The sequence below is a fragment of the Silene latifolia genome, chromosome 10 (genome assembly GCF_048544455.1).
Source record: "Silene latifolia isolate original U9 population chromosome 10, ASM4854445v1, whole genome shotgun sequence".
Lineage (NCBI taxonomy): Eukaryota > Viridiplantae > Streptophyta > Magnoliopsida > Caryophyllales > Caryophyllaceae > Silene > Silene latifolia.
Genome location: NC_133535.1, coordinates 94257120 through 94283416, shown reverse-complemented (window position 1 = coordinate 94283416; position 26297 = coordinate 94257120).

The following is a 26297-nucleotide window of genomic DNA, read 5'->3' as shown; positions in this document are numbered from 1 at the left end:
TGTTGAGATAAACTAAGTGAACACAAACTACTTACCCAACGTAGAAGGGGTCATATTATGCCTACCGACGAAGAAGGGATTCATAGTTGTTTGCCCTTATAAAGACTAATCTCAATTTCCGTTTTAGAGGAAGATCCCATCAGCTTCATTTTAATTCATTTTAAGTGAACTAATATCTAGCATGCGTGAATGAATAAACTAAGGTGATGACTTAATAAACATGTGACATCTGTATGTCTATGAAAACTAACATACAACCTATATGTGTCAATTTTCATGCATTTTAGTAGTAGGTGGTTTGGTTTTAGGCGGAAAATGATGCATAAACTATCATGTGAATGAAAAGCAATAGGAATGAGAAACGTAAAAACAATAAAAAGTCCTAGTGTGGCCTATCCTATCAAAATGAACATTAAATACAAATTTGGAATCCATCCTTGGACCCGAGAAGCTTGTCTCGATGTTCCATCTTGATCCATGTAGCGGTAGTGAGCTCCAATCTCCATCTTTAGTCTTCTTTGAAAATTACAATAAATAAATTTACATAATAAACCTATTTATTACATTCTAATTTCAAAACCCAAAAACTAAAAAAAAAATAAAGGAGATTCGAGATCTCATAATTACATAAAAATTATGTTTCCTTCATTACGAAAACATAATTAACTAAGGCCACACTAAGTATTACAAATTACAACCGATTGCAAAAATACGTAAATAAATTCATTCAACGATTCATTCAACAAAAGGAAAGCATCAACTAAAAAAATTAAACATGCAAGACATAATTCTTTAATTATGTAGATTAATTTTATCCAAACCACCTATTTATATGATCAAATTAAGTGACAATTCCTCAATTAATCACAATAATTTTAATCTTAATTCATATTAAACTTGTAATATGAATTTAATCCATCAATATTTTAAACTGCTTTAAAATAATTAGGTATCTATTAATTATGAACCGCTTCACAATAATTAATTTGCCAAAACAAAACAAAATTAAAAACCCCTTTTTTTTATTAATGTCTCGGCAAAACAAAAAAAACAGAATTTTTTTTTTTTAATTCTGCCCAGTCGTGAACAGTAACAGAAACGGAAAAAAAAAATTTATCTTTTCTCGGCTGAAAAACCGAAACAAAAATAGAAACCCTATTTTTTTTTGTCTCGGCTAAAAAAAAACAGCCCTTATTTTTTTCTCTTTGCGGCTGGAAAAAAAACTAAACAAAAAAACAAAATTTTCTTTTGAAAAACAGCTGCACTCATCGATCGGAAAAACGAATCAATTGTTTAAAGTTGCTATTAACAAGATTGGCATATACAACTTATAATTTATATACATATTCAAACTAGATTATTCAAATTTAACATGTTAAAAGAATATCTAAATCATGATATAACCGATTATCATAATTGATTTGAACTTTTGTTAAATTAAGTTATATGCCAAAAACAGCAAAAACTATTCATCAATCCGACAAAAAAACGATTTCCATTTACATCTCGATTTATAAAATCGATACATCTACAAATTATCATAATTATTATCTTAACTGATTAAAACAACAATATGAAAATCAAATGGAAATAAAACAACAACAAAAAAACGCAACAATCGGCTGTAAAAAAAATTCTTCACGGCAAAAAAAAAATTTCAGCCGATTTTTTTTTTTTCGGTAAACCCTAATTATTTTTTACGAACAATTTTATGAGAATCATCAAAATTAAAATTCGTGGCCTTGGCTCTGATACCACTTGTGGGATTTATCTGTATGCATCCCTTTAATTTAAGGATTATAACGAATTATAAAGTGATGATTACGAGTCATAAAACTAAATAGCATAAACAAAAGCATAAAGGATTACGAAATAACCTTCGGTCCTAGCTTTTATGGCCTATGAACAATATCGCAATGATATTCTCCTATCAGTTGCACCCAAGACGATATGAGAAATGCCCTTTGATTTTGCTAGAATCGATCCAAAAATTAACTGATTAATTTTTAGGTTTTGTGTTTTTCTTTTGATGAGATGGAGGCTAGGTTAGAATTAGGTTAAAAAGAGAGAGAGAGCAAATGATCTCCCTATCTACCCTAATATAACCGAAAACAAGAGGAGAGAAAAAAAATAAGAAAGTTTTTTTTTTCTTGTTTTCTTCCACTCGGTTTTGGGCCGAAAAACAAAAAAAAAATAGGAGGATTAAAATCCTCTTATTTTAGATGTTTCCTTAATGTATAAAAATGTGTTATGTATAAATAGTCATCTAGTGAGGATCGAACTCATAACATCTTGGTTTGAGTACCCTTACTATTACCACTATGCCACATTCATCTTGTTGATTAAATATAACCGATTACATTTAATTACGAATTAACATATTAATTCGTCCAAGCTTAACATTATATACATTAATTGAATATAACTTATTATATTCAATTTACGAATTGAAAGTTAATTCGTCTCAACTAATATTATTTAATCTTCATTAAATAATTGTCTCATCAACACATTGACTAACTGTTTAGTCATATAAGGCATCAATGTGATTATATTTCCATAACCACATCTCTCAAACACATCCTATAGGTGTGACCTTTAGGGACCAGTTGATCACCGCCATCTCTATGATAATAACGTCAAACTTTCTAGCAAGCCAACCGTTATTAGGTAATCGTTAATCAACTGATTAAAATATGAAGTATACCCTTGTGAACCTGTAAGAGATTTACAAATGTTATCACACTAATTTGTGGAGGACACAAGCTCCACCAAACATCGACCCCAAATCCTTCCGAAGTTTGTTTGAAGCTGAACACAAGCAGATTTCTCCCATCAGTTCCAGACTATGTCCTGCTTTCTTCTACCAATATCGCGTTTTGCTTTCCTCTGGAGTTTCAAGGAATTTCAGATATGGTCTCTTCTTATGGTTGGCGAGCATCCTCACGTAGTCTAATGGACTTTAAACAACCCTCCCCGATAGTCGACAGACTCTAAAATGTTCCCGACGACAGGTCCTTGGCTCAGACCCCTTGAGCCGCCTCGCGTCGCCATAGTCGTCAAGTTGTAATCTTCGATTGACCTGATGGCTATACTTTGACTTTCGCCTTGTCCAAGCCTCAGTCAAAGTGAGGGCTCTGTATATACCTCATTTCTGCACCTCCCGCAAATCACCCGGTGATGATTGGGCCGCATGTTTGGTACGCGGAACGATTTGCGACAGTTCGTAAGTTTATCGTCAAGTGATCGCTCAAACATTTATGTCTACCTCTTAGTTGTCATCTACGTGCCGATACGGTCGTTTTGGCAGTAATTAGAGTACATTTGGAGTTCGGGCCTAAAACCGTCTTCATTTTCTGATAACCGTTAAATGCCGAGTCAGAATGTTCTGGAATGTTCCGGATATTTCTATTCCATATTTTATAAATCTTTTAATCTTTGGCAAACAATTTCCCGTAATATTCACACAAAATATTAAGGAAAACCAAATTATTCCGTTATTCCATAAACTAAACACGGAAATCTTTCTTCCGCGGGGGGAAACCACTTGGGAAAGGACGCAGCAAGTGTTGCGCCTCTTCCAAGAGACGCAGTGCCTGCTGCGCCTCTTCCCAAGTCCTTTTCTGCGTATTTTTCGTATCTTTTCATATCTTTTCGAGATTCACTTCCAAAGTTTCTCCGAAAACCCTACTTCCGCCACGTGATTAGTATAAATAGAGACCTTCGGTCTCACATATTTCTCATGCGAGTGTCCTCCCTTCTCTTCTCCCTTTGCATTCTAGACCACGTTCTTACTTTTTGGCGTCTACGTGCTTGAACATTCGACCACGTAAGCTCGGATCTTTCTGAGTACCAGCCTCGTTTTGCATGACCGACCAATTTGACCAACTCCACAATAATCAATCTTAGTCTTTTTCCTCTTACAAGGGCACTTTCGTCTACATTCGAGTCGAGCATCACTAATCGTAAACTTAGTTCATCTCGTTTCATCAAACATGTAAGTCTGAGGGTGTAAATCTCTCTTTTATTTATTGTTCTTTATTCTTGTAATCATATTGTAAGATTTATGTCGAGGATACAATTAAAACCGATTTCTAAAACCCTTTGTTTAAATCCCTTTTTACGGATTAACAGGAGACAGACGTCGAGAAGGGACGCGGCAACTGCTGCGCCTCTTGGAAAGAACGCAGCACTTGCTGCGCCTCTTCCTGAGGTTGCCGCCGTTCTTGCTTCTCTTCTTCTTCCTTCGTCCTCTGTTGGTTTCGTCCTTTTGTTTTCTTTCGTCTTTGTTTGTTCTTATTTCATTCACATGATAATTTGACATATTGTTCATCATCATTAACATATAATTTATCATTAAATCCCGACTCAAATCCCAAGTAACCAATATTTGCGGGTTTTCGTCATTAAAATCAAATCCGGGTTGTAGAAATTCGATTCATTCATATTGAGTTTCTTGAATTCGACCTTTGATATATTCTTACTTGTTTATCATCATATTCATCATTAGTTCATCATATTTAACCTAATTATTCTGTTTTAATTCCTTAATTTGTTAATTAACCCTTTTTAACCATGTAATTAATTCGTATTAATCGGTTTCATCCCTGTTTATTGCTTTCATGACCATTAATCACATGTAAATAACCTGCTAATCACTTTCACCCGAGTCAAATAGCATAATCAAGCCTTAAGATCACCAACGAACATTAATGATTTGCACTTTCGGCTTCACAGCCAGAACTGAGCCAAGGAACAGACGCAGCGACTGCTGCGCCTCTTCCAGAGGGCGCATCTCTGCTGCGCCTGTTCCTGGTTGATTTTTGTCTCTGAACTCCCGTCTTGCTTTGACGTAGTTTTAGCTTACGTATTTAATTAACTACTATTCGTATTATCACCCTTAATTCCTGTTCGTTAATTTGTTTATTTATTTCTTTCTCAAAATTATCCGTTTTAGAAGTATTTTCGACATAAATCAATTAATCCAATGTAATTATTGTAATTTTCATTCTTGTATTATTATTGTATTCCTTCTATTGTATCACTTGTATGCCTTCACATGTAATCAATTTAAACCTCAACTTTGACTCAATTGTATGTTAAATTACGTGTCTACCGACTTAGTTAATTCTCACATGCTAGGATTAAAATGTTGGATGTTGCATTGCATGCGTATAATCGACAATATATCGAGTATAGACAATTTCCCTAATCATTAGTAGAGGCCGCTATCGAGGCGGGCGGGATTAGGTGTTCGATCAAAAGAGCTTCCTAATACGTACCCTCACCCCTTACTCCAGATCTCTGTGAACATCCGTGTTCATTGGCATCCACGAGAGTTATTCTAGACATAGAATGCTAAAGGTAACGAGTTCTTGGTGTTCATTTCACTACTTTGTGTCTTGACATGACGCGAAGTATTCGAACGGTTTCCAATTTTCCAAAATAAATTGGTGGCGACTCCACAAATGCAAACGCTTGTTCTTCCCCAAGCGCCCCCGTGGGCCCATTGTCCACACTCTCGAGGCGAGAGTTGCTGAGCTAGGCGGCGACCAGCAGTAGTTTGTTTGTTTTGTTGTTTTTGTTGTTGGCTGTACCGCACACACTTTTGTACATCTTAGGACTTTCATTTTGGACTTTTGAACTTTGTTTCGGGCACGATCCCCCAGTTTGATGTACATATTTCCTTTTGGTTGTATATATGGCGGCCTGAATGCCTTTGCTGCTGGGTTGCCTTGTTTGTATCCGCAGGTTAGCTTTGAACAGGTTTGGTAGATGACGGTTTATGTCGTCATGCTGCCGAAATTTATATAGAAATCGCACATAAAACACATATTTGTACACATGGCCTAGATTAGCGCAAGACAAAGACTCGCAAAAAAATTGCCGAAAATGACCGGACGGCAGGGAGGGTTGCCCCCTAAAAAAAATGACAATAGAAACGTATAAGTTTAAAATGTAATATGAAACGGGAGTGAAATGATTCCCCCAAAAGAAAAAAAAAAAGAAATGGGTAAGTTTGAAAATAAATAGTTAAATTGGTGAAATGATTCCCGAAAAAAGAAAAAATAAAAAGAAATGGGTAAGTGTGCTTGTATGACGAAAATGCCAATTTTGCCTCGAAAAGCGTGCCCGTAAGATTAGGAAACTCGAAATATGGTAGCTCAACGGAATTACCAAAAATAATAACACATATGAATAGGAAATTACGCTTAAGGAATTAGGAAAGATCCAACGCGGAAAATCACAAAAAAACTCTGAGGAAGAGGCGCAGCACGTGCTGCGCCCTTTCCCCAGTGTGTCCGTCCTGACAGATTTTAGGAAACTGCTTTTATTATAAATATAGACGTCGATGGAGGTTTTATTCACATAATTCTTCCGTCTATTACATAAAACTCTCTAATTAATCATACAACATGAATACTTTAGAAATCCGTCTCAAAGAATGGACAAACGAATTTTCAAATGTGGAGAAACGCGATGTGGGTGCCTACAACTTTGGGTCGATTTTGAGCTTGAAACTAGTTAAGGTGGTCAAACCGTTCTTGGATGCTTGTCTTGAGTATTGGGACCCGAATTTCCACGTGTTTGCCTTCCCTGGAGGCGATATCTGTCCTTTTCCCGAAGAAATTGCTGCAATTGGCGGTTGGGACCCAGAACATTTGCCTGCTATACCCTCTACTTCTCAAGGGTATAAAAACAAATTTAGGGATTTGCTTGGATTGACAAGAGCTGAGGTCGACCGTCTTGTGACCTCAAAGGGTGTCCGAATGCTTGATTTCATCGATCGGTTCATAAATAGGGCAGACCCTTCCATCTCCCATGTTGCGAGACGTAGGGCATTTGGGTATTGCATATTGCATGGTTATGTCCTCCAAGGGCATGTTGATGAGGATATGAGAGGTGATCCTCGCTATTTGAGCTTAGTTGAGCAAATGGAGATGCGCAGGAGCCCAGCTTGCCTATGTTTAGGAGAGATCCTATTGGGGTTGGATAACAGGAAAGCCAACCGCGACCTTCCTTATTTAGGAAGTCCCATCATTTTGCAGGTAAAAGAATACAACTTTTTTTTTCTTTTTTTTTCTTTTCGTTTTTTCGTTTTTTTTTCGTTCTTCTTTTTTAGTTTTAGTTTTTTTTTTTTTTTTTTTTTTTTGGATACTAATGCCTGGTTTGGTAGGTTTGGCTTATGGAGCGTTTGCGGTTGATCGAGCCCCCAGTTAATGTTCCTGCTTGTAATGAACTAGAAAATAAGCATGAGCTTTACTTACTCCTAAAGCACAATTCAGCTTATTTGATGATACGAGGATAACGAATTGTCAAAATGCAAGAGCAAAGTGACATAGGCTTTATTTCAGCTGGCCAGTGGCCGTTTTTATTTCGTGCCACATGAGCGACACGTGAGGTTACGCAAGGCGCGTTTTTGTTCCTATTCTAAGCATAATATCGTTTTAGTTGGTCGAGGTTAGTTGGGTTGGCAAATTCATTCCCATCTAGGTCTGTGATTCTAACCGCAGCCCCCGGGAGTATGGACTTGACTAGAAATGGTCCGGCCCAGTTGGGTTTGAACTTTCCTCGTGGATCGACAGGTAAAAGAGCTCTAACTGATTTGAGAACTAAGTCTCCCTCTTTGATGTTTCTTGGCTTAACCCTTTTGTTGAAGGCTCGTTTGATACGTGCCTGATATGTTTGCACATTGTGTAAGGCGCGCAACCTTCATTCATCCAGGAGGATGAGTTATTCATATCTATCCTTCTTCCAATCGGCTTCTGGAATTTAACTTTCGAGTAGAATGCGCAAGGACGGTATTTCTAGCTCAACTGGTTGCACGGCTTCCATGCCGTAAGTCAAATAGAAAGGAGTGGCCCCAGTGGGCGTCCTAACAGATGTGCGATATACCCATAAGGCAAATGGTATCTTACTTGGCCAATCTCTATAATTGTCAATCATTTTCTTGAGGATTGTGACAACATTTTTGTTTGCTGCCTCTACTGCGCCATTAGTTTGTGGTCTATATGGTGAGGAATGGTGGTGTTGGATCTTGTACTTGGCTAGAAATTGCTCAGTCTCAGCCTGGAAATATGACCCATTGTCACTGATGATCTCATGTGGACAACTGTATCGACAAATGATGTTGGTTTGTATGAATTTTGCAACGTTCCTGGCTGTGAGACTAGTGTAAGAAGTCGCTTCTACCCATTTGGTAAAATAATCGATTGCAATCAGAATGAAACAGTGACCTCCTGTTCCAGTTGGGGTGATCTTCCCGATGATGTCGATTCCCCAAGCAGAAAATGGCCCAGGAGACGTCACGGTGTACAGTATCGAAGGAGGGACATGTTGCACATTCCCGAAGATTTGGCAGTTATGGCAATGTCTGACATATTTGAAGCAATCGGATTCCATTGTGGTCCAATAATATCCCAAACGCGTGATTTTCTTTGCCATCATTGGTCCACACATATGAGGTCCACGTTTTCCATCATGGACTTCTTCCATCACTTTCTGTGCCTGTGAACGATCAAGGTAACACAAGACTACACCAAGAGGTGTTCATTTATACAATTCTCCTTGCATGAGGACGTACTGGGAGGTTAGTAAGCGTATAGCACATTGTCCCCTCTTATCCATATCTGGTGGATAGGTGCCGTTGAGTTTGAAGTTCAGAATTTCTTGGAACCAAGGTTCCTCTGGGTTTTCTTCCTCATTTGTAATTTGGTGCACATAAGCTGGCTCTGACCGTCGTTCGATGTATAAAGGCATTTCTACCATATTATCCGGCATATTAATCAAGGATGCGAGTTTTGCAAGAGCATCTGTGATGTGACTCATAATTGCGCACACTTACTCCCCTAATTGAACCTATTTTGCATACTATTATAACATTCCATAGCCATTTTATCCGTCAAATGTTTTCTATTTTGCTTTCCTAGTGCATTTCGTATGTTTTATAGGAAAGAAGACAATTAGGCGGAAATTCCCATCTCCCGTGCATAATTAGAAGCTTTTTGATGATATTGGATGGACTAGTATGAAGAGGAGGCAAGAATGATGACCATGGATGTAGGAATAAAGAGTATATAGAAGGATCATAAGTTTAAAGGCAAGGATGACGAGAAGGAAGCCATTGCAAGAAGAAATTGCTCGGAACCCAAACCAAGAGTTGCTCCTTTGGCTATGAAAGTATGCTAGATGAAACGGCGTCGAAAAATCAAGTGGTCTAGGCTTTTGAATCACTCCAATAGGAGTCCAGATGTGAAAATGACGTTCGTTTTACAATCCGAGCTCAAACAAAGAAGCTGTCCGCCAATCCGCTCGTCCCGAGACTCAAGACGCTCGTCCCCTGCAAGAAGACGCTCGTATCCTACTAGAAGACGCTCGTCTTGAAGCCTTTTTATCCGAGCGTCCCGTGCTTGATCCTCTCGTCCTCTGCTCCAACAATCCGAGCGTCCCGATCCCTTGGCCGCTCGGATTCCTTTCCAGTGCAACCGGCTTCTTCTTTCTCCGTTCAAGATGCGCATATTTTTGAAAGACTAGCTAAAAGGAGACCCGCATCTTTTCTTGAGAGGAGCGATTCCTCAAGGACTTAATCGCCATTTAAGCCCTTAGTAACCCTAATTTGTGCACCTAATCCCCACTATAAATACCCCATTTGTAATAATAAAAAACCAAGCTCTCTTAACCAAGTTCCCATATTAGAAATTCCTCTTAGATTAGATTAGGAGTAGATTAGAATAGATTACTCTTTAATCTTTCCACAAAAATTCACATTAATCTTTCCTTAATTATTGTTCAAGTTTATTATTCAAGTTTATTATTGGGTAATTGAAGATTATTGGGTTATTATTGAGAATTGACAACTCTTCATCAATCAATCAAGTTTCTTCTATTATTCTTTGCTTTATTATTTGGATCATCTTAAGTTGGTATAATTCTTTTACCCTTTACTCTTTATTGTTTATTTCCTCATTCTCTTATCATGTTTACACTTGTTGTGATGATTGACACCATTAATGACATGTTTACCATGATAATAAGTGAGTAGTCTCCTAACTAGGATTAGTGGGTAATTAGGGGAAACCAACATGGGATTAATCATGCTTAATCTAATATGTTTTCATAATTAAATTGCTTGCTTGTTGTGATGTCAACCTATGCACATGTTATGTTTGATGAAATGCTAAGCCTATGAATCCTTACATTTTTACCCATCTCTTATTTACTCAACAAGACTTGTAAGATATAAACCAACTCGAGTCTTGTTAGACCATGCATAGAAGTTGAATAGGAGGAAAGTAAGTCGACTTGTAGGTGTTGTACAATTTAATCGATTCGGCTCCGGGACCCAACTCTTCCTATGAACGGTAAGACATAAACCAACTCGGTTCCTTTACAACAATAATTGCTTGCAACTTTGTAAACATGTTTGTATGATCAAAACCATGAATCCCCTATGACCCCATGACATCCTAGTGCTTTTAACCATTTTGTTTACATCCTTCCTTTTATTACTTGTTTTACTTTATTGCTTTCATTAGTCTAGAATACAACTACAAACCCCATCAATTGTGACACTAGCATAAGTTGAGATAGATTGACTTAGAACCCAAAGCACACCGTCCCATGGATCGACCTCGACTTACCGCTAACTAGTTATTTGTTGAGTATTATAAATGTGTTTGATTGGGAGACCCGACGACAACTCTTTATCAAAATGGCGCCGTTAGCGGGGATGGTGCTATGTGATTAAGTTCTTACTTGTTTGTCTATTTTGATTTTGCTTTCACCTTGAGGAACTTGTTCCTCAAGGATTGTTCTTACCATTTTTGTGTAGTTTCCATGCTTGTAGTTGTTTCCTTGTCTTAGCTATGATGGCTTAAGACTTGACATATGGAGTATGTGGTGGATCTTTTGAGTATGACTATGGGTATGGCGAGTTTGAGGAGCAAGTCAACACAAACCTACCTTACTATTCGTACAATGAAAATCCTAACTACTACCCCAATTTTTCCCACCAAAATCACCACATTCAATATCCACAACAACCAACCACCCAATACCCACTTCATAATGAATTTCAATTGCCACAATACAATCACTTTCACACCCACCCACAACAAGAAAATGAACCCATTCAAAATATGATTCTCCAAATGATGGGAGATCAACAAAACTTCTTCAAACAAATGCTAGATGAAAGCCAAAAGAGGGACAATGTTCTTCAAGGCATTGTTACCTAAGGTGAGGAGTTGGAGATTCAAATTTCCCAAATAAAGGCAACCCAAGAAACCACCCCCCACCATTCCTTGGACATTGATCATGAATGTGAATTTGAAGTAGTAACCTTTTACATGGAAAATGAGAAGTGGGAAGAGCCAACCTCATTGAGCTCTTGTGAGTATGAAAGTGTGGTGTTTGATGAAGAAGACATGAGGTTGAGTAAGCCAAGTACTCTTAGCCTTTGTGAGTATGAGGGTGTGTCATTTGAAGTGAATGTTGAGGTGTTGGAGAAAGACTTGGTGAAGAGGAGTGAAGCCCCCATTTATGATTCATATGAAGATAGTGATGATGACAAGCTTATAGAAGAAGCTTATGCGGAATATGTGTCTTTCAAGGACTTATGGAATGAAGAAGATGAAGGGAGTTGTGATATTGCCTCACTTGAGGACCCCATTCTTGAGAAGTTTGAGGTATGCTTCCATGAGGAAGATGAATGTCTCTTTCTTATTGACCATGAAGACCTTTTCGCACCCACCATGGAACCTATGATTGTTGGAGATAATATGGTGGATCTTCTCCAAAAAGTCAAATCATCATATATATAAAGGGTGCTTGGTGGAAAAGCTCAAGAACAAAATTGCAAATGAGCTTACTTGTGGAGACTTGGCACCCACAATCTTAATTGCAAAGCTACCTCATCATTATTGTTATGAGAATTCTCCTTCTACTCTTGAAGGATTGATAAATCTAAATGCTATCACCATATTTGAGGGAGACGGGAGAGAATGGAAGCCTCCCGATGACAAGAATTTTAAGCTTGCTAAATTGGAGAGCCAAAAAGGCTATGATGAAAAGGCCAAGGTGAAGGGTAGAAATTTCAATGAAAAGCCCCTTGTGGAGGATTGGCTTTATTGCATTTTGAAGTGGCCATGGTTCTATCTTTGCTTATTCGAGGATTGTGCTCAAGCCTTTGACCGGTTATTGAGAGCATTGAGCAACATGGACAATATCAATAACCATGGCAACAAGGAATGAGTTTGGTGGAGTCCTCCCTCAAACCACCATTTGTAAGATACCCTTTCCTTTGACTTTGCATTACATTTACACTTGCATTTAGCTATATGCATATACATTTAGCTTGCATTTGTATTATATTTCATATTACATTTATATTAGTTCATATAGTATAGTTGCATTGTAATATATCTCACATGATTCATATAGATAGTTGCATACATACTAGAATTCATGCATAGTCACTAATGACCAATCCTATTCTTTTCTACACTAGAAATAGTGCTTAAATCGGTTTGGGGAGGTTTGATCAAAGGTGACTTAAGCATTTAGCATGCATCATATAGTGTAGTTTAGATTGCATTCATTTGTTATATATATCATATAGAATTGCATTTAGTTAGAGCATGCATTCATTCATATCATTGCATTTATTCAAAAATCCAAAAAAACATGTTTTTCTTTTTCATTCCTACTCCTACATGTACATTGAGGACAATGTCAAAAATAAAGTGGGGGATGAGAAGTTATATTCTAAAAATGATAAAAATTAAAAATTTTGAAAAATACAAAAATATGTCCTTTAATTTCATTAAAACAAAATACAAAAAAAAAATTGAAAAATTTAAAAATTCAAAAACAAGTTCATTTCCTTTATAGTGTAGTCTTGCATATTTTGTATACATTGTGTTTGTTCATCCTTGTTCACATTGATCGACTATGCCGCATCCGAGACATGAGGATATTGAAGATCGCATGGTATGATCTTTCCAATCTCCTTTTTCCTCTTTATGTTAATGACTATGTGGCTTTATTTTGATTGATGCGGTATAAACCGTCTACTTGGGAAGCTTGACAAGTGTATATAGGCCCTAGTAAATACTTTTTCTTCTTAAGACTTTGCTTGTTAGAATACTTGTAAAATACCCTAGGATGTGTCATGCTAGTATCCTTTGACCCATGGATTAAGGCCTAGTCAAGAGTACCTTGTGGTGTGATAACTCCTTGGCTACCGTTTATTCCAAGGTGACCCTTGAAACCATGCAACCATCATTCATCCATGTTCTACCATACATTTTGTCATCAAAAAGGGAATGGGCACAAAAATTGTTCAAAATTTGAGTTCAAGAAATGACATGAAAAGTTGAAAAAGTTTGCAAATTGCATCAAATGAAAAGGGGAGCAAAAATAGACTGCTAAAGCTTTAAATATAAAGCACCCTCACTACAAACGGGGTGACTTTGAAAGTAAAGTCATTGAGAAATGTAAAGCTTTAAATGTAAAGATAATATAAAGCTTTAAATGTAAAGATAATAATGGAATTGATACAAGGTAATGTTAAAAGTAAAGTCATTGAGAAATGACGATACTAAACCTATCAATCCCGACCAATAAAGTTTCCATTGTCTTAAATGTTGGACACAAGAAAGGAAACTACCCCAAATTATTGAAGAATCAACAAGTTAGTTGTGGGACATCTAATGGGACCTTCTTCTTTAAATGTTTATTTGATTAAACACAAATTTTGCTAGTACTACTTCGTCAATATTAGAAACCAATGGAGGTTTTCATCATTGTACTTGATACGTAGGATGATTAGAATATGACGACTAGCAACAATAATGTCGAGAGATAGAGTAATTGTGTACTCAATCTAGTTTTTAGATTTAAAGTTGTACTTAATTGTGACTATTAAGTGCATAAACTTTGAATAAGAATATAAACTTGTTAAGATACAAAAGAGGTTTCACTTTTGTGACCCTATACACCACGATTTGATGTATGGCTAGCCCATTATCAAGGTGATAGTATTATAAACCAAACTAGAATGATATATCATAAAGATGATGCAAGACTCAAATTGATAACCCAAGATCAAACCTTAGATTTTGGAATGATAAACGCAAAGAGTTATCGAGTAATCTTGAAATCATTAGATTGTTAATGGTATATGCGTATCTTGTATTCAAAGCAAGATGTCTCGTGCCTTTTGGTTGAAAAGGAGATCGAGGTTGTAAATCATCGATCCAAAATAGGTTGATCATTATCTTTTACCAACGATTTAAGTTGAAACAAATATGTTCGCTTAATAAGGTAAATAGAGAAATCTTTGAAGAATTTCAAAGAGTTCAAGGAATCACGATTTAGTCGTGATGGAATTATCAAAGTGAAGACTTTGATATAAGCCAAATGAATTGTGATATAGTATCACAAATTAATCTCTCTTAACACGCATTATGGGATAATGTATGATTGGATAAGAATTCAAACGCTATTCGATAAGGTTTGGACTTCGATCAAGTTACTTTGAGTTACTTGATCCTTTTGGGGATTTTATCATTTTGTCTAGATTATTTTTCCACTAAATCGAATCATATGAGATATGAAATGGTAAGGGTACCATGTTTGTAAGTTTTCACAAGAAACAAATGCTCAGTTTTCCCTTTTCAATTATCACGAGTACGACGGGTTTGCGGCTCGTGAAGCTGTCTTTCTAAAAGACAAGTTTATTTCTAGAAGACAGAGTGGGAGAAATTATTCAAGAGCCACAAAGAATGCCACAGAGAATGTTATGTCGCAAGAAACTGGTCTTTCTTGGCTACATGAGACGTTTTGTGTAAGACATTGTTTCTTCAAAACCTAGGAGGTTAAATTCGTCACTTGTTAAAAATGATAAATTCATGCTACTTTTAAGAAAGTAAAGAGCTTATAACTTACAAAAGAAATTGTTTGATTCAAGTTGATTACTTCTAGAAAGTAATGAACATATGACTTACATAAGCTTATAACTTACAAAAGAAGTTGTTTGATTCAAGTTGATTACTTATAGAAAGTAATGAACATATGACTTACATAAGAGTGTTTAAGTCACAACTCAATACAAGGCTTAGAGCCATGAAAATCCGAAACAAAAGGGCCTGATTAGTGACAAAGGGTTTTGCACTAATAAAGAGAGATTTCAAAGCAATATTGGTTGCAAAGGGTTTTGCACTAATTGAAATGCTTAAGTCTATTTGGATCTTCTTAGGGATTGTGTTTCATTATGAGGATACGCATACAGCATGTGAATCTAAAACCCACTTGTTCAAAAGAAGGAATGTATTCAATACATGTCTTGAGTTTAGTAGATTCTTGCAATCCTAAGATAATGTGAAACTTAAGAGAGAATCTTAAGTAGGACATCAATGAGTTGGAATCAATGTTTTGATCATGTTATAAAACTTTTCTCGATAAGTCAAGAAGTTGTGTTTATACATGGAGTTTAGTGGGAGTTACGGAAATTTTATTTAGTCCGATATGTGGATGACATATTGATCATTGAGAATGATTTAAGACTTTTGGAGTAATATAATACATCTTTAATATCCAGATTTATGAAGATAAATCTACATGATATTAGCGTCAATAAGAAGTCTTATGTTGATAAGATTCATGACTAGTTCAATTAAATTGAACATATTTGATTGATTCCATTTGCTTCCGCTGCCGGATCAATTAAATAAGTAATGATGTATAACACTTCATATGCTTTGAGTATGATGAATTATTTTTCAAAATCGAATTTAAGTAATCTTTACCAAGTAAGCCATAAAGATTACCCTTAAGTGCTTGCAGAAGCATTAAGGCTATGATGCAAAGTGTTTATGATGCAATTTTGTGTAAGGGTGTTACACAAGTGACAATTGACAATTGAGATTGCGCATGGTTTCCGACAAAACCATAATCAAAACACATTAGGATGGTTAAGATACCATTGTGGCTATGTTATTTAAGAAATAGATTTTCTAGAATCGTTCTAGGCAATAAAGAACAATGAGAGATATTTATAACGGAAATTGAGTACACTTGGAATCATGAGATGTGCAAGAGGATGAGTCCCGCACACTGTGAAAACAGTGGGAGCTATTCTTAGGCTAGAGGGCCTATGTCTTGATTGGATCTCGACACGTACTCAGAAAGTTTTGTAATTCAAATGTATACATTACAAAGGAAAACGAGTATGTAGTAAGGTTGAGTAAGGTACAAGAAGTTGATAAAACCTACTAACCAAAGCCTTCTCATAGGCTAAACATGATGAGTCATGTCATTTCAATTGAATTGAAATGAACAACTACATACAAGATCAAATTAGATTATAGAACATGAAATAGTAATCAGGCATTGACTATTCATATGTGATAATCGCATTTGTCGTTCGAGTTTTACTTTAAAACTCTTTTATTATACTTTGTTACATCCAAACGGGTTCTAGAGACAACATTGAACCCCGTTAAAGTGAACACGGATGAGCATTGTATTCGCCCATAGTCACTTGTATGAGGTGACGTCTCGAAGTGACTAGAGTGTGATGCGATTGATGGCAAGTTCAAGTGCCATAGAGTCATGTGAGATGACTAGTCGATCACATAGGCAGACTGTTAGGAACACTTTGTCGGGCAGTGACCGCTTATAGAGTTCTGGCAAATTTATAAAGCCTGGTCGTGGCGAGAGCTACTATAGTATTCTAATGAGTCGATTCTTTTGACTAAAGACTGTTCACCTAAGATGGCACAGTTTCAGATTAACTTTGATTTGTGTTACTACGACCTTCGTAAATGGGGTCAAATGGGCATATTTTGGGTTATGATGGCTGTGGCTAGTCGAAGGGAATAAGTGCGATAGGAATTGTCCACCCCCTTGTCAGGATTAAAACAATATCTCAGGGCCACTCGAGGAGTAATGAACTGGAAATGCGTGGCCATGCTCGGAAGGTATCTATGATAGATAAATCCGGTCAATCAGTTATTCTCAGTTGAGGAAACCACTCTCGATATGATCACTTGCAAGTACGACCCGAAAGACACCTTGCATTGAGTGGGAGATAGTAATAGGACAAGAGAATTGGTGACGCACACTTGTCGAGGACAAGTGGGAGATTGTTGGGAAATGTGTCCTCAGCAATAGTGCGATCACATGATTTAAATATCATTATTAAATCTCATTACAAGAATACGGAAGGGATGATACATAATATATATAGTCAACTGGTCCACACATATCGGTAATGATTGGTTGACTAGAGTTTGACACATTATCTGTCGTGCGACGGTGGTGATCGATTGATCCCTTGAGGTCACACCTAAAGGACGATTCCCTTAATTGAAAAGGTTAATTAATTGTATACCGTCTGATTAATTAATTCCTTAAAATTGAACAATTCAATTTGTGAGAGAGAATATTGATATCTTATTGTAATGGGATTAAATAAGATTTATTTTAGTAAATAAAATGCTTTATTACTAAAATTATTTATTGTTTGAGAAACAATAAAGATAAGAATGAATGATTGATTATAATTATAAGATATTGTGAATTATAATTATATGACCCATTTTATTTATGTGATCAAGTATCACTAGTCAATTTGTTGAATGTAATTTAATTAATTTATAAAATGATATTTATGTGATAAATATGCATTTAATTAATTAGTAACATGTATCATACTACATGTGACATATTGTGTGACAAATGACAAATTGACAAAATAAAATGGTAGTCCATTTTATGCATATATGGACCGAAATATGTAAGAGTTAGTGGGTTTTGGTTGTTTTATTTTATTTAATAAAATGGCATGATGATGCCTACCTACAACTAGTCTTACACCTACTCTTACACATCTATTTCTTGAAAAGACAAAAAGTGAAAATAGATGCCCTATTTTCTTTAATCCAACCGTGAAAATGAAATGGGTAAGGTGATTAATTCATTCATCATTCATTCTAATAAATCACATGCAAAAAGTTCATGTATTTTTCCTCTCTTCTCTCTCTTTAATCTTCATCAAAAAGATGAGTTTTTGATTCAAATTTGTTCAAAAGATTACTAAAATTATCAATGTAATATATGAGTATTAGTAATCAATTTTAAGGTAAACCACAATATAAATATCTAGTACATATTAGTTTGTGGATTTAAGGGATAGTCTTGGGTGCTACTAATTGGAGGGCTTCTATTTTGAGGTCACATATGTTCATCCAATATTGGAAAGCTCAAGAACTAACAAGAAGGAGATCTTGTTGGTGCCCATTTGACCGAAATTTATTTGGTGAGAAATTGATTTTCTTATCTCTTTTATTTTAGTTTGCATGCATAAGATTTGTAATTAATTTTATGACTAAATTAATTTGAAACATATATGAATATGTTAAACAATGCAGCTGAACTTAGATGAATTAGAGTGGCTTAAAAAAATGCATCTGTTGGATTGATAGTCTGTTGGTTGTTTTAGTCTATAAGCACCTTATGTAAATTTTGATTTTGATATATAATATACTCACATTTCACCAAAAAAAAAAATAAACAATGAGATATAGATTTCTAACAGAGGAAAGTGGCTATTCTTTTGTAGATGCATCCATTACTTGATTTTGTGTGCTTTAATGTTTGGATGTGTCGCCATTTTGGCAAGACCCACCTTGCCTTGCAAGAAGGCATCCTACCTCATGGTTGTCTTGTTGTGAGTTGAAGGGGCGGAGTGAGACCCGCTAATTGTCTCACATCGGCTATGTTATTAGGATAGTTTAAATAAAGGTCTAGTTTTTGTCACCTCTTTACTCGGGGCGAGTAAAGGTTCGGTTTGGGGATATTTGATGTGACTCATAATTGCGCACATTTAGTCCCCTAATTGAACCTATTTTGCATACTATTATAACATTCCATAGCCATTTTATCCATCAAATGTTTTCTATTTTGCTTTCCTAGTGCATTTCGTATGTTTTGTAGGAAAGAAGATAATTAGGCGGAAATTCCCGTCTCCCGTGCATAATTAGAAGCTTTTTGATGATATTGGATGGACTAGTATGAAGTGAAGGCAAGAATGATGACCAAGGATGTAGGAATAAAGAGTATATAGAAGGATCATAAGTTTAAAGGCAAGGATGACGAGAAGGAAGCCATTGCAAGAAGAAATTGCTCGGAACCCAAACCTAGAGTTGCTGTTTTGGCTTTGAAAGTATGCTAGATGAAATGGCGTCGAAAAATCAAGTGATATAGGCTTTTGAATCACTCCAATAGGAGTCCGGATGAGAAAATGAAGTCCGTTTTACAATCCGAACTCAAACAAAGAAGCTGTCCGCCAATCCGCTCGTCCAGAGACTCAAGACGCTCGTCCCCTCCAAGAAGACGCTCGTCCCCTGCAAGACGACGCTCGTCTCCTGCTAGAAGATGCTCGTCTTGAAGCCTTTTTATCCGAGCGTCCCGTGCTTGATCCGCTCGTCCTCTGCTCCAACAATCCGAGCGTCCCAACCCCTTGGCCGCTCGGATTCCTTTCCAGTGCAACCGGCTTCTTCTTTCTGCATTCAAGATGCGCATATTTTTGAAAGACTAGCTAAAAGGAGACCCGCATCTTTTCTTGAGAGGAGCGATTCCTCAAGGACTTAATCGTCATTTAAGCCCTTAGTAACACTAATTTGTGCACCTAATCCCCACTATAAATACCCCATTTGTAATAATCAAAAACCAAGCTCTCTTAACCAAGTTCCCATATTAGAAATTCCTCTTAGATTAGATTAGGAGTAGATTAGAATATATTACTCTTTAATCTTTCCACAAAAATTCACATTAATCTTTCCTTAATTATTGTTCAAGTTTATTATTCAAGTTTATTATTGGGTAATTGAAGATTATTGGGTTATTATTGGAGAATTGACAACTCTTCATCAATCAATCAAGTTTCTTCTATTATTCTTTGCTTTATTATTTGGATCATCTTAAGTTGGTATAATTCTTTTACCCTTTACTCTTTATTATTTATTTCCTCATTCTCTTATCATGTTTACACTTGTTGTGATGATTGACACCATAAATGACATGTTTACCATGAGAATAAGTGAGTAGTCTCCTAACTAGGATTAGTGGGTAATTAGGGAAAACCAACATGGGATTAATCATGCTTAATCTAATATGTTTTCATAATTAAATTGCTTGCTTGTTGTGATGTCAACTTATGCACATGTTATGTTTGATGAAATGCTAAGCCTATGAATCCTTGTATTTTTACCCATCTCTTATTTACTCAACAAGATTTGTAAGATATAAACCAACTCAAGTCTTGTTAGACCATGCATAGAAGTTGAATAGGAGGAAAGTAAGTCAACTTGTAGGTGTTGTACAATCTAATCGATTCGACTCCGGGACCCAACTCTTCCTATGAACCGTAAGACATAAACCAACTCGGTTCCTTTACAACATTAATTGCTTGCAACTTTGTAAACATGTTTGTATGATCAACACCATGAATCCCCTATGACCCCATGACATCCTAGTGCTTTTAACCATTTTGTTTACATCCTTCCTTTTATTGCTTGTTTTACTTTATTGCTTTCATTAGTTTAGAATACAACTACAAACCCCATCAATTGTGACACTAGCATAAATTGAGATAGATAGACTTAGAACCCAAGGCACACTGTCCCATGGATCGACCTCGACTTACCGCTAACTAGTTGTTTGTTGAGTATTATAAATGTGTTTGATTGGGAGACCCGACGACAACTCTCTATCAATCTACAAATTGATTCTCTTCTCGAGGTAGGTGTAGGTAAGTTACTTGATCGAAGAATTAGGCAACTTGGTCTATCCTAGCTTGATAGTGTGCTAAGCTTTCACTCCGAATTTTCCAGGATCTCGTAATTTGGTTGATGATCAATGATGAATCTCCATGTACCCGAAGATTCTTGATGCCTAAACCTACTGCTGCTTGTAGCCCAATGAGGCAAGCTTCGTATTCTGTTGCGTTATTTGTCACCTCGAAGTCGAGTTTGACAGAGAGTGGTGTATGCTCACCTTCAGGAGAAATGAGTAACACTCCTATTCCAAATCCTCTTAGGTTCGACGCTCCATCAAAATAAAGGTTTCAGGAGTCTACATCGGTTTGAAGCATATCTTCATCCGGAAACGACCAGGTGTCTATTGTTTGTGTATCATTGATGGGATTTTCTACGAAGAACTCGGCGACAGCGCGTGCTTTTATAACTTTCAAAGGTACATATTTGAGATCGAACTCTGAGAGCATAAAAGTCCATCTCGCTAGGCGTCCATTGAGAACGGGTTTTTCGAAGAGGTATTTGACAGGATCCATTTTGGAGTATATTTTAACGGAGTAGCTAAGCATGTAATGGCGTAGCTTCTTCGTTGCCCACACAAGAGCGAGGCATGTCTTTTCGTGTGGTGTGTACTTGCACTCATACTCCAAGAACTTCTTACTAAGGTAGTAGATAGCTCTTTCTTCTTTTCCCACGGTTTGTGCTAGCATAGCTCCCATGGCTGTTTCAGTTACCGTGAGTTATAAACCAAGAGGTTGATCTCGTTGGGGTGGCATGAGCACTGGTGGTTTGGTTAGTATCTCCTTGATTCGGTCGAACGCCTTTTGACAGTCGTCATCCCACATGGTGTGATCTGTTTTCTTTAGCTTTTTGAAGATAGGTTCACAGATCATGGTGAGTTTCGATATGAATCGACTTATGTATTGCACCTTGCCCAAGAATCCTCTAACTTCCTTCTCTGTTTGAGGTTGCGGCGTTTCTATTAGAGCTTTGATCTTGGAAGGGCCAATTTCTATTCCTCGTTGACTGACAACATACCCAGAAGTTTGCCGGATGTTACCCCAAATGCACATTTCTGAGGGTTGAGCCTCATGTTGTATTTTCGTAGTCTTGAGAAGAACTTTCGAAGGTTATCAATATGCCCTCCTCTATCCTTGGACTTGACAATCATATCGTCTACATACACCTCGACTTCTTTATGCATCATGTCATGTAGTAGCGTAGTCGCGGTGCGTTGATATGTAGCCCCAGCATTGATTAACCCAAATGGCATAACTGTGTAGCAATATGTACCCCATTGAGTGACGAAGGCGGTCTTATGCATGTCTTCTATGGCCATCTTGATCTGATTATATCCTGCATAGGGATGTCATTGGGACGGGGCGGTGGTGGATATAGGCTCCCCCGTACCCGTACCCACCCAGAAAAACTCACACCCGTCCCCGCCCCACCACCCGTGGTGGGTACAACTTTCCAAAACCATCCCCGCCAGACAGTTGGAAATATAAAACCGTACCCGCCCCGCTTATCCAATAACCCGCTAAACCATAATTTTATTCTATAACTTTTGTCACAAATGTTGATTTAATCGTTATATATTTCCATTTTTATGAATTTATCTTTATAAGTTTAGTTTTTCACCAAATAAATTAGTAAAAAAACTTTATAAAATAACTATTATCTTATCTTTATTAATTCAGAAGATAATACTCAATCCAGGATATGCCACATCATTAATACAACCTTTTTTTTGGAAATTCATATTATGGTGGGACCCGTTAGTGTGCAAAGTATTTATTTCTTCAAAATTCCGTCATTACAAACATGCGACAAATTCCGTCTTAGAACAAATACTATGAAATAATTTTATACATTCCGAATAAATGAAATTAATGGCATATAAGCGGTATGAATTACAAATCGGAATAAATGAAACTAATTACAAATTATAGAATTTACATAATTTTACAAAAAAATTGAATAACAATAAAATTACATAATTACGAGAAGGATTTATATTTAATTATGGGATTGAATTACATATAATGCGAATAAATTACAAGCATAATTTTTTAAAACTAGATAGTACGATATATTTGAAAAAAAAAATCATGACAGAGTATTTACTTACAGTTAAAAACTCGGCAACTTAACTACTAGCCGCGCACATCGAAAATGGTAGGTGACAATGATAGGCTACCGAGTAAATTTAATCTTCAATAAACGTCGAGAATGTTCATTTCCAGTTAGATCACTGATCTATATTAAACATGTAGATCACTGATATAGAAATATTAGATAATTACAATAGAAATGTAAAAATAAAATATTCATCAAAAAATATTCATACCGTCCTAAATACATACCCGTGCAATTTTGCACGGGTTTAAAACTAGTTTACATTATAAGTTAATTTTACTAAATAAGATTTAAAAAATTATCATAATCGCACTAATTTTTTTAGCAATTGACGGGTAGGCGGGTTTAAGGAGGGTAAGATGCAAAATCCATCCCCGCCCCATTACCCATGGCGGGTACAATTTTCATACCCGCACCCGCCCCACCACCCGTCAAAGCTTTACCCATCCCCGCCCCAACTGGGGCGGGTGCGGGGCGGTACCCACTTGTATCCGCCCCGCTGATATCCCTAATCCTGCATACCCATCCATGAAGGACAACAATGCGTGTCTGCTGTATTATCCACCAATATGTCGATATGTGGTAGAGGAAAGTCGTCCTTGGGACTCGCTTTGTTTAAGTCTCTGAAATAACACAAACACGGATTCTCCCATCCTTTTTGGGTACAGGTACTATGTTGGCTACCCAGTCTGAATACTCGGAAACTTTGATGAACCCGGCTTTGAATTGTTTATCGACTTCTTCTTTGATTTTAAGAGCCCATTCTGTCCTCATTCGACGAAGCTTCTGTTTTATGGGTTTGAAACCTGGTTTGATTGGGATTCTGTGCTCTGCGATATCCTTGTCGATCCCTGGCATGTCTTTGTAAGACCAAGCAAAAACGTCCTTGAACTCGTGTAGGAGGTCTATAAAATGGGCCCTTTCGGCGGGGCTCAGGGTCGTCCCTATCCTAAGTTCTTGGGGTTCTAGTTCGGTTCCTACGTTGATGGGTTCAGTATTTTCTATAACTGGTGCCCCTTCCCCCTCTTGTAGTTTTTATTTTAGCTATGTAGGGAGGTATTTCGATTGAGTCTGGGTCTGGGTCATCCTCATTATCATCGTAAACAGAATTGCATTCAGAATAACACAAAGAGTAAGCAGAACCTGATTTATTCATATTAAAATTTGAAAAGAGTTGAAACAAAGAAGCCATCTGTTCGGTAGTCAGAGGCGGTAAAGGGACAGCTGTTGGGACATTTCCCGAACTACTGTTACTACTTGATGCTAAGCTAGGAGAAACAAGGGGAGTGAGAGTGATGACAGGAGGAGACTCTCTAGGGACTTCTCTAGACTCCGACTCCGACTCTGATTCCGACTCTGACTCTGACTCGAATTCGTTATCTTCTGGTTCTCCTTTGAACATCTCTCCTCGTCCACTTGATCGACTTTCTCCATCCTTTCTGCTGATTCGAACTGGTTGCGCTGCCTAGCGTGGCAATGATCTCATCTATGATGCTTTTGGCTTCTTTGATTAAGGGAAGATCCTGGAGGTAGACGTCTTCCTCGCTATCTGTCCATATCCCGTTGATTACCTCCCCTTTTGGGGAGATAAGATGTGAGCAATCTAAGGTAGACTCGTCACTTGTAATCATCAGAACTCCAAGAGGATTCTGAGTATTGTTAGGCTTGCCTCCAGGCGGTATTAGTAGGCGACCGTCTTCAATCATGTCCTAAAGTACATGTTTTAGCTTGTAACATTTTTCTGTATCGTGTCCCTTACCTCTATGATGTTCGCAGTATGAATTCTCGTCCCAGGACTTGGACTTCTTTTCTGGTTCAGGTGTAGGCCCTATGGGTTGGAGCTTACCCTGTTTCATCAATCTCTTCAGAGCGTTGGAGTATGTATCCCCAATGTTTGTGAACTTTCTTTGTGGGTTACTCTTCTTTGATGGTTCGAGAAGGTTAACCTCATCAGTCTTGCTAGTAGAGCCGTAAGAACGACTTGTTGAGCCTTGATATCCACGACCTACCATTTTGGACAAGAGCCCTTTACGGATGTCATCTTCGATCCTTGTCCCTAGTACAGTTAAGTCCTTGAAGGTTTTAATGTTTTGGTATCTCAAATGACTTGCATAAATGGGCTTCAAATTGTCCACGAATTTTTCCACGAGGGTAGCTTCATCTGGACGCTTGACAAGTTGGGTACTAGTTTTCCTCCACCTACTTAGGAAGTCGGTGAAACCTTCTTTCTCATTTTGGGTAAGAACCTCTAAAGTGCGCATATTGACTTGGATCTCAGCATTATCCACATATTGTTTAGCGAACTCAATTGCGGTGTCATCCTAAGTAGCAATCTTCTTGTGTTCTAGGGAATAGAACCATTGCTTCGGGATGGTATCAAGAGATGAAGGAAAGATCCTTAGGAACATCTCGGGTTTGATGCCTTTGATATACATGTAATCCTTGAAAGCACGAATGTGGTTCAAAGGGTTTTCATGCCCCTTGAATTTCGGGATATCCGTCATGTTGAAGTTGGTTGGCAATTTGGAACTCACGGCCTCATACTTGCGATTGTTTTCCCTATAGATATCATCCCCTTTGAGGTACATCAATTATTCCTCCAAGTATTGGAGTCGTTTTTTAGCTTCGGTCAGACCTACGGGAGGGTTGACTTCTTGTACTCCCACATAAGGTGGAGGGTTGTCATTCACGAAATCATTCACAAATTCATGAAGCACTTCATTTTCTGCAGGAGGCAACCTAGTTTCTACAGCAACGATTCGGCCTTCTGGTCGGACTCACTTGGAGCTTAATTTTTGGTTACTTGTCGTTAAGAGCACCTAGACCAAAACAATATTTATAACTTCACAAACGACTCTACTATTAGTAAAGAGGCAAGTAAAGGTCGGATCCCAAGGGACGGGTATTGATGTAGGATTTTCGATTGCAAGTAGCGGTATCTAGGGGTGTCACGATTTGGGTTGAGATGAGAAGATCACTAAACTAAATAGCAATAAAAGCAAACAAGCAAGATGATTAAAATGAGATGTAAACAATTGATAAAAAACACTAGGGTGTCATGGGGTCATAGGGGATTCATGAGAATTGATCATACAAACTTATTCTCAAATTATAAGCAAGCAATTATTGTTGTGATGGATTGATATGGTTTATATCTTACAATCCTAGGAAGGTTTGGGTCCCGGAGCCGAATCGTTTAGATTGTACAACACCTACAAGTCCACTTAATCCTCCCTACTCGACTATATGCATGGTCTAATGAGACTCGAGTTGGTTTATGTTTTACAAGTCTCATTGAAAAGGTAAGTGATGGGTAAAAAATGCAAGGATTCATAGGCT